This window comes from Oryzias latipes, chromosome 21 (genome assembly GCF_053564925.1).
Source record: "Oryzias latipes strain Hd-rR chromosome 21, Olatipes_Hd-rR_3.1".
In the NCBI taxonomy this organism is placed as follows: domain Eukaryota; kingdom Metazoa; phylum Chordata; class Actinopteri; order Beloniformes; family Adrianichthyidae; genus Oryzias; species Oryzias latipes.
In genome coordinates, this window is record NC_136257.1 from 7581412 (window position 1) to 7595532 (window position 14121).

The following is a 14121-nucleotide window of genomic DNA, read 5'->3' on the forward strand; positions in this document are numbered from 1 at the left end:
TTAACGTTTGTGCGATGGTGTTGTGCGTGTGTGTGTGTATTTTTTTTGCGTTACACAATTGTTGTGTCGTTTTGTGCTTTGGGCGACTTTTGACCCCATTTTTTTGCGTTTTGACGCGTTTTTTTGACGTTTTGGACTTTTTGAGTGTTCGACCCTCGTACCAGTTACAATATGGTCCTTGCAGTCTATGACTGCTGCGGGCCATAATTAAAGCCGCAAGCGGCGTTGTATGGCCCGCAGACGCAACCCGCCTTCCACGCCCAACTCTACGCACTACCGCGGCCCTCTCCGCCCTCACCGCCCACAAATTAAAAGCTAATCAAGGCTGGATTTGCTCATAATGCTAACTATGCTAACTATGCTAATGTGACTAAAAGTCCTAGCATAGCGATCAGCATAATCAACTCTCTCAGAAAAACACATTTCCTCAAATGCTAATTATGCTAACTATGCTAGCTATGCTAATGTGCCTAAATGAGCTAGCATTGCGATGACCATCATCAACTGACTCAAAAAAACACATTTCCTAAAATGCTAATTATGCTAACTATGCTAGCTATGCTAATGTGGCTAAAAGTGCTAGCATAGCGATCAGCATCATCAACTGACTCAGAAAAACACATTACCTAAAATGCTAATTATGCTAACTATGCTAACTATGCTAATGTGGCTAAAAGTGCTAGCATAGCAATCAGCATCTTCAACTGACTCAGAAAAACACATTACCTAAAATGCTAATTATGCTAACTATGCTAGCTATGCTAACATAGCTAAAAGTGCTAGCATAGCGATCAGCATCATCAACTGACTCAAAAAAACAATGCCTGAAATGCTAATTATGCTAACTATGCTAGCTATGCTAATGTGGCTAAAATTGCTAGCATAGCGATCAGCATCATCAACTGACTCAGAAAAACACATTCCTCCATTGGTGAGAGTTATATGTCATAAGTTGCTAAAAAGCCCACTTTTTCCAAAATGGCGGCTTTTCTGTTGATTTTATCTCCATAGCAACCATTTTATGTTTTGGTCCCCTCGGGAGGACGAACAGATTGACGTCAGTTTCGGACAAATCGGTAAAAGTAAACTTTTTGTCGTCCTTAGCAACAGTGGTTTTATGCTAACCACGCCCACATTCCTTATATGTCCATATCCAGTGTTTTTCAATGTATTCAGTTTCAGGCATTAATGCATGCATTCAATTTTCACTGTATTGTATTGAAATGCATGGGAGTTATAACAGTGCGCCACTTTGCTAGCTTGCCACGCGCACGCCGTTCAAAATCTACAACTTCTAATTCCAACATTTTTTCCACAGTAGCTTGCCATTGATGCCCAAAAGGTTTCGAGACGATTGATGAAAATTCCAACGACAAGTTTACGTTTGAATCCGGTGGTAAAGGTGTTTTTTATAGAAAATTCAAGATGGCCGCCTTTTCCCGAGGTCAAAGGTCGACGAAACTCCAAAGGTGATTGTAGACTTACGCTAGGGACATGCGAGTCAAATTTCGTGAAAATTGCTCGAAAAAAAGTTCATTTTTCCATATCGTGTAAAAACGCGAAAAACTCAAAATGGCAGATTTTGGCACAAAATGGCCGCCAAACCGTAGGTCGTGTGGCCATCACGTAATGATTTCAAAACTTTCTTTGGATATACCCGACAAAGTTATCTGGGTTTCGTTAGCCGATTCTTAAAAATAAAATCCGAAAAAAATTTTTTTTGCCGAGTCAGCACTTTTTTTTGCGACGGTTTTTTGTTTACCACGGCCACATTCCTTTATCGATTTTGTCGTATGTGACATCGTTTTGTTCAGTGTGGGCCAGGGTATCGCATATTTCAGTTTCAGGCTATTCCGATAAAATATGTGCGAGCTAGCTAAAATGGCGACGGTTGCGAATTCGCCACGCGCACGCGTTTCAAATTCTACAACTTCTAATTCCAACATTTTGTCCACAGTAGCTTGCCATTGATGCCTGAGAAGTTTCAAAAAGATCGATAAAAATCCCTAGGACGAGTTTTCGTTTGTATCCGTTACTAAAGGTGCTTTTTATGAAAATTCAAGATGGCCGCCCCTTCCCAAGGTCAAAAGTCAACAAAACTTCTTTGGTAGTTGTAGAATCGTGTTTGTGGCATGTGTATGAAATTTCGTGAAAATCGCTTTAACAAAAGTGTAGTTTTCCCATATCGTCAAAAAACACGAAAATCGCCATTTCTCTGAGTTCGCCACAAAATGGCCGCCAAGCCGTAGGTCGTGTGGGCATCCCATAATGATTTCATAACTTCTTTGGGATATCTCCAACACGCGTGTTTTGGTTTCGTAACTGTATTTCAAAATTTTTTTTTTTGGCCCCATAAGCGATTTTCGGCCCATTCATTTTTTTTACGGGATCGCTCGCCGTGATGTCATCGACTTCGGGGGGGTGGCGTTCTCTTTGCCAAAAATTCATTTTCAATTTATCCCAGGTGTGTGCCAATTTTGGTGAGTTTTCGGGTATGTGGCGGGGGTCAAAATTAAGCTCAAAGACGCCGTTATAGGACAAGAAGAATAATAATAATTAAAGCCGCAAGCGGCATTGTATGGCCCGCAGACACAACCGGCCTTCCACGCCCAACTCTACGCACCACCGCCCTCACCGCCCACTTTTGATAATGGCTAGTCAAAACTGCATATGCTAATTATGCTAACTATGCTAGCAATGCTAATGTGGCTAAAAGTGCTAGCATAGCGATCAGCACCATCAACTGACTCAGAAAAACAAATTACCTAAAATGCTAATTATGCTAAATATGTAAGCTATGCTAATGTGGCTAAAATTGCTAGCATATTGATCAGCATCATTAACTGACTCAGAAAAACACATTACCTACAATGCTAATCATGCTAACTATGCTAGCTATGCTAATGTGGCTAAAAGTGCTAGCATAGCGATCAGCATCATCAACTGACTCAGAAGAACACATTACCTAAAATGCTAATTATGCTAACTATGTTAGCTATGCTAATGTGGCGAAAAGTGCTAGCATAGCGATCAGCATCATCAACTGACTCAGAAAAAGACATTACCTAAAATGCTAATTATGCTAACTATGCTAGTTATGCTAACATAGCTAAAAGTGCTAGCATAGCGATCAGCATCATCAACTGACTCAGAAAAACACATTCCTCCATTGGTGAGAGTTATATGTCATAAGTTGCTAAAAAAACCACTTTTTCCAAAAGGGCGGCTTTTCTGTTGATTTTATCTCCATAGCAACCATTTTATGTTTTGGTCCCCTCGGGAAGACGAACAGATTGACGTCAGTTTCGGACAAATCGGTAAAAGTAAACTTTTTGTCGTCCTTAGCAACAGTGGTTTTATGCTAACCACGCCCACATTCCTTATATGTCCATATCCAGTGTTTTTCAATGTATTCAGTTTCAGGCATTAATGCATGCATTCAATTTTCACTGTATTGTATTGAAATGCATGGGAGTTATAACAGTGCGCCACTTTGCTAGCTTGCCACGCGCACGCTGTTCAAAATCTACAACTTCTAATTCCAACATTTTTTACACAGTAGCTTGCCATTGATGCCCAAAAAGTTTTGAGACGATCGAAGAAAATTCCAACGACAAGTTTACGTTTGAATCTGGTGGTTAAGGTGTTTTTTATAGAAAATTCAAGATGGCCGCCTTTTCCCGAGGTCAAAGGTCGACGAAACTCCAAAGGTGATTGTAGACTTACACTAGGGACATGCGAGTCAAATTTCGTGAAAATCGCTCGAAAAAAAGTTAAATTTTCCATATCGTGTAAAAACGCGAAAAACTCAAAATGGCAGATTTTGGCACAAAATGGCCGCCAAACCGTAGGTCGTGTGGCCATCACGTAATGATTTCAAAACTTTCTTCGGATATACCCGACAAAGTTATCTGGATGTCGTTAGCCGATTCTTAAAAATAAAATCCGAATTTTTTTTTTTTTTGCCGAGTCAGCACTTTTTTTTGCGACGGTTTTTTGTTTACCACGGCCACATTCCTTTATCGATTTTGTCGTATGTGACATCGTTTTGTTCAGTGTGGGCCAGGGTATCGCATATTTCAGTTTCAGGCTATTCCGATAAAATATGTGCGAGCTAGCTTAAATGGCGACGGTTGCGAATTCGCCACGCTCACGCGTTTCAAATTCTACAACTTCTAATTCCAACATTTTGTCCACAGTAGCTTGCCATTGATGCCTGAGAAGTTTCAAAAAGATCGATAAAAATCCCTAGGACGAGTTTTCGTTTGTATACGTTACTAAAGGTGCTTTTTTATGAAAATTCAAGATGGCCGCCCCTTCCAAAGGTCAAAGGTCAACGAAACTTCTTTGGTTATTGTAGAATCAAGGTCTTGGCATGTGTGTGCAATTTCGTGACAATCGCATAAACAAAAGTGTAGTTTTCCCATATTGTCAAAAAACACGAAAATCGCCATTTCTCTGAGTTCGCCACAAAATGGCCGCCAAGCTGTAGGTCGTGTGGCCATCCCATAATGATTTCAAATCTTCTTTGGGATATCTCCAACACGCGTGTTTTGGGTTCGTAACTGTATTCCAAAATATTTTTTTTTGGCCCCATAAGCGATTTTCGGCCCATTCATTTTTTTTACGAGAACGCTCGCCGTGATGTCATCGTCGTGGGGGGGTTGACGTTTTCTTTGCCGAAAATTCATTTTCAATTTATCCCAGATGTGTGCCAATTTTGGTGAGTTTTCGGGTATGTGGCGGGGGTCAAATTTGAGCTCAAAGACGCCGTTAGAAACGAGAAGAATAATTAAAGCCGCAAGCGGCGTTGTATGGCCCGCAGACGCAACCCGCCTTCCACGCCCAACTCTACGCACTACCGCGGCCCTCTCCGCCCTCACCGCCCACAAATTAAAAGCTAATCAAGGCTGGATTTGCTCATAATGCTAACTATGCTAACTATGCTAATGTGACTAAAAGTCCTAGCATAGCGATCAGCATAATCAACTCTCTCAGAAAAACACATTTCCTCAAATGCTAATTATGCTAACTATGCTAGCTATGCTAATGTGCCTAAATGAGCTAGCATTGCGATGACCATCATCAACTGACTCAAAAAAACACATTTCCTAAAATGCTAATTATGCTAACTATGCTAGCTATGCTAATGTGGCTAAAAGTGCTAGCATAGCGATCAGCATCATCAACTGACTCAGAAAAACACATTACCTAAAATGCTAATTATGCTAACTATGCTAACTATGCTAATGTGGCTAAAAGTGCTAGCATAGCAATCAGCATCTTCAACTGACTCAGAAAAACACATTACCTAAAATGCTAATTATGCTAACTATGCTAGCTATGCTAACATAGCTAAAAGTGCTAGCATAGCGATCAGCATCATCAACTGACTCAAAAAAACAATACCTGAAATGCTAATTATGCTAACTATGCTAGCTATGCTAATGTGGCTAAAATTGCTAGCATAGCGATCAGCATCATCAACTGACTCAGAAAAACACATTCCTCCATTGGTGAGAGTTATATGTCATAAGTTGCTAAAAAGCCCACTTTTTCCAAAATGGCGGCTTTTCTGTTGATTTTATCTCCATAGCAACCATTTTATGTTTTGGTCCCCTCGGGAGGACGAACAGATTGACGTCAGTTTCGGACAAATCGGTAAAAGTAAACTTTTTGTCGTCCTTAGCAACAGTGGTTTTATGCTAACCACGCCCACATTCCTTATATGTCCATATCCAGTGTTTTTCAATGTATTCAGTTTCAGGCATTAATGCATGCATTCAATTTTCACTGTATTGTATTGAAATGCATGGGAGTTATAACAGTGCGCCACTTTGCTAGCTTGCCACGCGCACGCCGTTCAAAATCTACAACTTCTAATTCCAACATTTTTTCCACAGTAGCTTGCCATTGATGCCCAAAAGGTTTCGAGACGATTGATGAAAATTCCAACGACAAGTTTACGTTTGAATCCGGTGGTAAAGGTGTTTTTTATAGAAAATTCAAGATGGCCGCCTTTTCCCGAGGTCAAAGGTCGACGAAACTCCAAAGGTGATTGTAGACTTACGCTAGGGACATGCGAGTCAAATTTCGTGAAAATTGCTCGAAAAAAAGTTCATTTTTCCATATCGTGTAAAAACGCGAAAAACTCAAAATGGCAGATTTTGGCACAAAATGGCCGCCAAACCGTAGGTCGTGTGGCCATCACGTAATGATTTCAAAACTTTCTTTGGATATACCCGACAAAGTTATCTGGGTTTCGTTAGCCGATTCTTAAAAATAAAATCCGAAAAAAATTTTTTTTGCCGAGTCAGCACTTTTTTTTGCGACGGTTTTTTGTTTACCACGGCCACATTCCTTTATCGATTTTGTCGTATGTGACATCGTTTTGTTCAGTGTGGGCCAGGGTATCGCATATTTCAGTTTCAGGCTATTCCGATAAAATATGTGCGAGCTAGCTAAAATGGCGACGGTTGCGAATTCGCCACGCGCACGCGTTTCAAATTCTACAACTTCTAATTCCAACATTTTGTCCACAGTAGCTTGCCATTGATGCCTGAGAAGTTTCAAAAAGATCGATAAAAATCCCTAGGACGAGTTTTCGTTTGTATCCGTTACTAAAGGTGCTTTTTATGAAAATTCAAGATGGCCGCCCCTTCCCAAGGTCAAAAGTCAACAAAACTTCTTTGGTAGTTGTAGAATCGTGTTTGTGGCATGTGTATGAAATTTCGTGAAAATCGCTTTAACAAAAGTGTAGTTTTCCCATATCGTCAAAAAACACGAAAATCGCCATTTCTCTGAGTTCGCCACAAAATGGCCGCCAAGCCGTAGGTCGTGTGGGCATCCCATAATGATTTCATAACTTCTTTGGGATATCTCCAACACGCGTGTTTTGGTTTCGTAACTGTATTTCAAAATTTTTTTTTTTGGCCCCATAAGCGATTTTCGGCCCATTCATTTTTTTTACGGGATCGCTCGCCGTGATGTCATCGACTTCGGGGGGGTGGCGTTCTCTTTGCCAAAAATTCATTTTCAATTTATCCCAGGTGTGTGCCAATTTTGGTGAGTTTTCGGGTATGTGGCGGGGGTCAAAATTAAGCTCAAAGACGCCGTTATAGGACAAGAAGAATAATAATAATTAAAGCCGCAAGCGGCATTGTATGGCCCGCAGACACAACCCGCCTTCCACGCCCAACTCTACGCACCACCGCCCTCACCGCCCACTTTTGATAATGGCTAGTCAAAACTGCATATGCTAATTATGCTAACTATGCTAGCAATGCTAATGTGGCTAAAAGTGCTAGCATAGCGATCAGCACCATCAACTGACTCAGAAAAACAAATTACCTAAAATGCTAATTATGCTAAATATGTAAGCTATGCTAATGTGGCTAAAATTGCTAGCATATTGATCAGCATCATTAACTGACTCAGAAAAACACATTACCTACAATGCTAATCATGCTAACTATGCTAGCTATGCTAATGTGGCTAAAAGTGCTAGCATAGCGATCAGCATCATCAACTGACTCAGAAGAACACATTACCTAAAATGCTAATTATGCTAACTATGTTAGCTATGCTAATGTGGCGAAAAGTGCTAGCATAGCGATCAGCATCATCAACTGACTCAGAAAAAGACATTACCTAAAATGCTAATTATGCTAACTATGCTAGTTATGCTAACATAGCTAAAAGTGCTAGCATAGCGATCAGCATCATCAACTGACTCAGAAAAACACATTCCTCCATTGGTGAGAGTTATATGTCATAAGTTGCTAAAAAAACCACTTTTTCCAAAATGGCGGCTTTTCTGTTGATTTTATCTCCATAGCAACCATTTTATGTTTTGGTCCCCTCGGGAAGACGAACAGATTGACGTCAGTTTCGGACAAATCGGTAAAAGTAAACTTTTTGTCGTCCTTAGCAACAGTGGTTTTATGCTAACCACGCCCACATTCCTTATATGTCCATATCCAGTGTTTTTCAATGTATTCAGTTTCAGGCATTAATGCATGCATTCAATTTTCACTGTATTGTATTGAAATGCATGGGAGTTATAACAGTGCGCCACTTTGCTAGCTTGCCACGCGCACGCCGTTCAAAATCTACAACTTCTAATTCCAACATTTTTTACACAGTAGCTTGCCATTGATGCCCAAAAAGTTTTGAGACGATCGATGAAAATTCCAACGACAAGTTTACGTTTGAATCTGGTGGTTAATGTGTTTTTTATAGAAAATTCAAGATGGCCGCCTTTTCCCGAGGTCAAGGGTCGACGAAACTCCAAAGGTGATTGTAGACTTACGCTAGGGACATGCGAGTCAAATTTCGTAAAAATCGCTCGAAAAAAAGTTCATTTTTCCATATTGTGTAAAAACGCGAAAAACTCAAAATGGCAGATTTTGGCACAAAATGGCCGCCAAACCGTAGGTCGTGTCGCCATCACGTAATGATTTCAAAACTTTCTTTGGATATACCCGACAAAGTTATCTGGGTTTCGTTAGCCGATTCTTAAAAATAAAATCCGAAAAAAATTTTTTTTGCCGAGTCAGCACTTTTTTTTGCGACGGTTTTTTGTTTACCACGGCCACATTCCTTTATCGATTTTGTCGTATCTGACATCGTTTTGTTCAGTGTGGGCCAGGGAATCGTATATTTCATTTTCACGACATTCCGATAAAATATGTGCGAGCTAGCTTAAATGGCGACGGTTCCGAATTCGCCACGCGCACGCGTTTCAAATTCTACAACTTCTAATTCCAACATTTTGTCCACAGTAGCTTGCCATTGATGCCCGAGAAGTTTCAAAAAGCTCGGAAAAAATCCCTAGGACGAGTTTTCGTTTGTATCCGTTACTAAAAGTGCTTTTTTATGAAAATTCAAGATGGCCGCCCCTTGCCAAGGTCAAAGGTCAACGAAACTTCTTTGGTTATTGTAGAATCCTGCTAGTGGCATGTGTGTCCGATTTCGTGAAAATCGCTTGAACAAAAGTGTTGTTTTACCATATTGTCAAAAAACACAAAAATCGCCATTTCTCAGAGTTCGCCACAAAATGGCTGCCAAGCCGTAGGTCGTGTGGCCATCCCATAATGATTTCAAAACTTCTTGGGGATATCTCCAACACGCGTGTTTTGGTTTCGTAACTGTATTCCGAAATATTTTTTTTTGGCCCCATAAGCGATTTTCGGCCCATTCATTTTTTTGACGGGAACGCTCGCTGTGATGTCATCATCGTGGGGGGGGTGACGTTCTCTTTGCTGAAAATTCATTTTCAATTTATCCTAGGTCTGTGCCAATTTTGGTGAGTTTTCGGGTATGTGGCGGGGGTCAAATTCGAGCTCAAAGTGGAAGAAAGAAAGTAGAAGAAAAATTAAAGCCGCAAGCGGCGTTGTATGGCCCGCAGACGCAACCCGCCTTCCACGCCCAACTCTACGCACCACCGCTGACCTCACCGCCCTAACAGCCCTGCAAATTAAAAGCTAGTCAAGGCTGGATTTGATAATTATGTTAACAATGCTAACTATGCTAATGTGGCTAAAAGTGCTAGCATAGCGATCAACATCATCAACTGACTCAGAAAAACACATTACCTAAAATGCTAATTATGCTAACTATGCTAGCTATGCTAATGTGGCTAAAAGTTCTAGCATAGCGATCAGCATCATCAACTGACTCAGAAAAACACATTACCTAAAATGCTAATTATGCTAACTATGCTAGCTATGCTAATGTGGCTAAAAGTGCTAGCATAGCGATCAGCATCATCAACTGACTCAGAAAAACACATTACCTAAAATGCTAATTATGCTAACTATGCTAGCTATGCTAATGTGGCTAAAAGTGCTAGCATAGCGATCAGCATCATCAACTGACTCAGAAAAATACATTACCTAAAATGCTAATTATGCTAACTATGCTAACTATGCTAATGTTGCTAAAAGTGCTAGCATAGCGATCAGCATCATCAACTGACTCAGAAAAACACATTACCTAAAATGCTAATTATGCTAACTATGCTAGCTATGCTAATGTGGCTAAAAATGCTAGCATAGCGATCAGCATCATCAACTGACTCAGAAAAACACATTACCTAAAATGCTAATTATGCTAACTACGCTAGCTATGCTAATGTGGCTAAAAGTGCTAGCATAGCGATCAGCATCATCAACTGACTCAGAAAAATACATTACCTAAAATGCTAATTATGCTAACTATGCTAACTATGCTAATAAGGCTGAAAGTGCTAGCATAGCGATCAGCATCATCAACTGACTCAGAAAAACACATTACCTAAAATGCTAATTATGCTAACTATGCTAGTTATGCTAATATAGCTAAAAGTGCTAGCATAGTGATCATCATCATCAACTGACTCAGAAAAACACATTCCTCCATTGGTGAGAGTTATATGTCATAAGTTGCTAAAAAACCCACTTTTTCCAAAATGGCGGCTTTTCTGTTGATTTTATCTCCATAGCAACCATTTTATGTTTTGGTCCCCTCGGAAGGACGAACAGATTGACTTCAGTTTCGGACAAATCGGTAAAAGTAAACTTTTTGTCGTCCTTAGCAACAGTGGTTTTATGCTAACCACGCCCACATTCCTTATATGTCCATATCCAGTGTTTTTCAATGTAATCTGTTTCAGGCATGAATGCATGCATTCAATTTTCACTGTATTGTATTGAAATGCATGGGAGTTATAACAGTGCGCCACTTTGCTAGCTCGCCACGCGCACGCCGTTTAAAATCTACAACTTCTAATTCCAAAATTTTTTCCACAGGAGCTTACCGTTGATGCCCAAAAAGTTTCGAGACGATCGATGAAAATTCCAACGACAAGTTTACGTTTGAATCCGGTGGTAAAGGTGTTTTTTATAGAAAATTCAAGATGGCCGCCTTTTCCCGAGGTCAAAGGTCGACGAAACTCCAGAGGTGATTATACACTTACGCTAGGGACATGCGAGTCAAATTTCGTCAAAATCGCTCGAAAAAAAGTTCATTTTTCCATATTGTGTAAAAACGCGAAAAACGCAAAATGGTAGATTTTGGCACAAAATGGCCGCCAAACCGTAGGTCGTGTCGCCATCACGTAATGACTTCAAAACTTTCTTTGGATATACCCAACAAAGTTATCTGAGTTTCGTTAGCCGATTCTTAAAAATAAAATCCGAAAAAAATTTTTTTAGCCGAGTCAGCACTTTTTTTTGCGACGGTTTTTTGTTTACCACGGCCACATTCCTTTATCGATTTTGTCGTGCGTGACATCGTTTTGTTCAGTGTGGGCCAGGGTATCGCATATTTCAGTTTCAGGCTATTCCGATAAAATATGTGCGAGCTAGCTAAAATGGCGACGGTTGCGAATTCGCCACGCGCACGCGTTTCAAATTCTACAACTTCTAATTCCAACATTTTGTCCACAGTAGCTTGCCATTGATGCCCGAGAAGTTTCAAAAAGATCGATAAAAATCCCTAGGACGAGTTTTCGTTTGTATCCGTCAATAAAGGTGCTTTTTTTTGAAAATTCAAGATGGCCGCCCCTTCCCAAGGTCAAAGGTCAACAAAACTTCTTTGGTAGTTGTAGAATCGTGTTTGTGGCATGTGTATGAAATTTCGTGAAAATCGCTTGAACAAAAGTGTAGTTTTCCCATATTGTCAAAAAACACGAAAATCGCCATTTCTCTGAGTTCGCCACAAAATGGCCGCCAAGCCGTAGGTCGTGTGGCCATCCCATAATGATTTCATAACTTCTTTGGGATATCTCCAACACGCGTGTTTTGGTTTCGTAACTGTATTTCAAAATATTTCTTTTTGGCCCCATAAGCGATTTTTGGCCCATTCATTTTTTTTACGGGATCGCTCGCCGTGATGTCATCGACTTCGGGGGGGTGGCGTTCTCTTTGCCGAAAATTCATTTTCAATTTATCACAGGTGTGTGCCAATTTTGGTGAGTTTTCGGGTATGTGGCGGGGGTCAAAATTAAGCTCAAAGACGCCGTTAGTGTGCAAGAAGAATAATAATTAAAGCCGCAAGCGGCGTTGTATGGTTCGCAGACGCAACCCGCCTTCCACGCCCAACTCTACGCACCACCGCTGACCTCACCGCCCTCACAGCCCGCAAATTAAAAGCTAGTCAAGGCTGGATCTGCTAATTATGCTAACAATGCTAACTATGCTAATGTGGCTAAAAGTGCTAGCATAGCGATCAGCATCATCAAGTAACTCAGAAAAACACATTACCTACAATGCTAACTATGCTAACTATGCTAGCAATGCTAATGTGGCTAAAAGTGCTAGCATAGCGATCAACATCATCAACTGACTCAGAAAAAAACATTACCTAAAATGCTAATTATGCTATGCTAGTTATGCTAACATAGCTAAAAGTGCTAGCATAGCGATCAGCATCATCAGCTGACTCAGAAAAACACATTACTTAAAATGCTAATTATGCTAACTATGCTAGCTATGCTAACATAGCTAAAATTGCTAGCATAGCGATCAGCATCATCAACTGACTCAGAAAAACACATTTCCTGAAATGCTAATTATGCTAACTATGCTAGCCATGCTAAAGTGGCTAAAAGTGCTAGCATAGCTATCAGCATCATCAACTGACTCAGAAAAACACATTTCCTAAAATGCTAATTATGCTAACTATGCTAGCTATGCTAATGTGGCTAAAAGTGCTAGCATAGCGATCAGCATCATCAACTGACTCAGAAAAACACATTACCTAAAATGCTAATTATGCTAACTATGCTAACTATGCTAATGTGGCTAAAAGTGCTAGCATAGCAATCAGCATCTTCAACTGACTCAGAAAAACACATTACCTAAAATGCTAATTATACTAACTATGCTAGCTATGCTAACATAGCTAAAAGTGCTAGCATAGCGATCAGCATCATCAACTGACTCAAAAAAACACATTTCCTAAAATGCTAATTATGCTAACTATGCTAGCTATGCTAATGTGGCTAAAATTGCTAGCATAGCGATCAGCATCATCAACTGACTCAGAAAAACACATTCCTCCATTGGTGAGAGTTATATGTCATAAGTTGCTAAAAAGCCCACTTTTTCCAAAATGGCGGCTTTTCTGTTGATTTTATCTCCATAGCAACCATTTTATGTTTTGGTCCCCTCGGGAGGACGAACAGATTGACGTCAGTTTCGGACAAATCGGTAAAAGTAAACTTTTTGTCGTCCTTAGCAACAGTGGTTTTATGCTAACCACGCCCACATTCCTTATATGTCCATATCCAGTGTTTTTCAATGTATTCAGTTTCAGGCATTAATGCATGCATTCAATTTTCACTGTATTGTATTGAAATGCATGGGAGTTATAACAGTGCGCCACTTTGCTAGCTTGCCACGCGCACGCCGTTCAAAATCTACAACTTCTAATTCCAACATTTTTTACACAGTAGCTTGCCATTGATGCCCAAAAAGTTTTGAGACGATCGAAGAAAATTCCAACGACAAGTTTACGTTTGAATCTGGTGGTTAATGTGTTTTTTATAGAAAATTCAAGATGGCCGCCTTTTCCCGAGGTCAAGGGTCGACGAAACTCCAAAGGTGATTGTAGACTTACGCTAGGGACATGCGAGTCAAATTTCGTGAAAATCGCTCGAAAAAAAGTTCATTTTTCCATATTGTGTAAAAACGCGAAAAACTCAAAATGGCAGATTTTGGCACAAAATGGCCGCCAAACCGTAGGTCGTGTCGCCATCACGTAATGATTTCAAAACTTTCTTTGGATATACCCGACAAAGTTATCTGGGTTTCGTTAGCCGATTCCTAAAAATAAAATCCGAAAAATTTTTTTTTTGCCGAGTCAGCACTTTTTTTTGCGACGGTTTTTTGTTTACCACGGCCACATTCCTTTATCGATTTTGTCGTATCTGACATCGTTTTGTTCAGTGTGGGCCAGGGAATCATATATTTCATTTTCACGACATTCCGATAAAATATGTGCGTGCTAGCTTAAATGGCGACGGTTCCGAATTCGCCACGCGCACGCGTTTCAAATTCTACAACTTCTAATTCCAACATTTTGTCCACAGTAGCTTGCCATTGATGCCCGAGAAGTTTCAAAAAGCTCGGAAAAAAT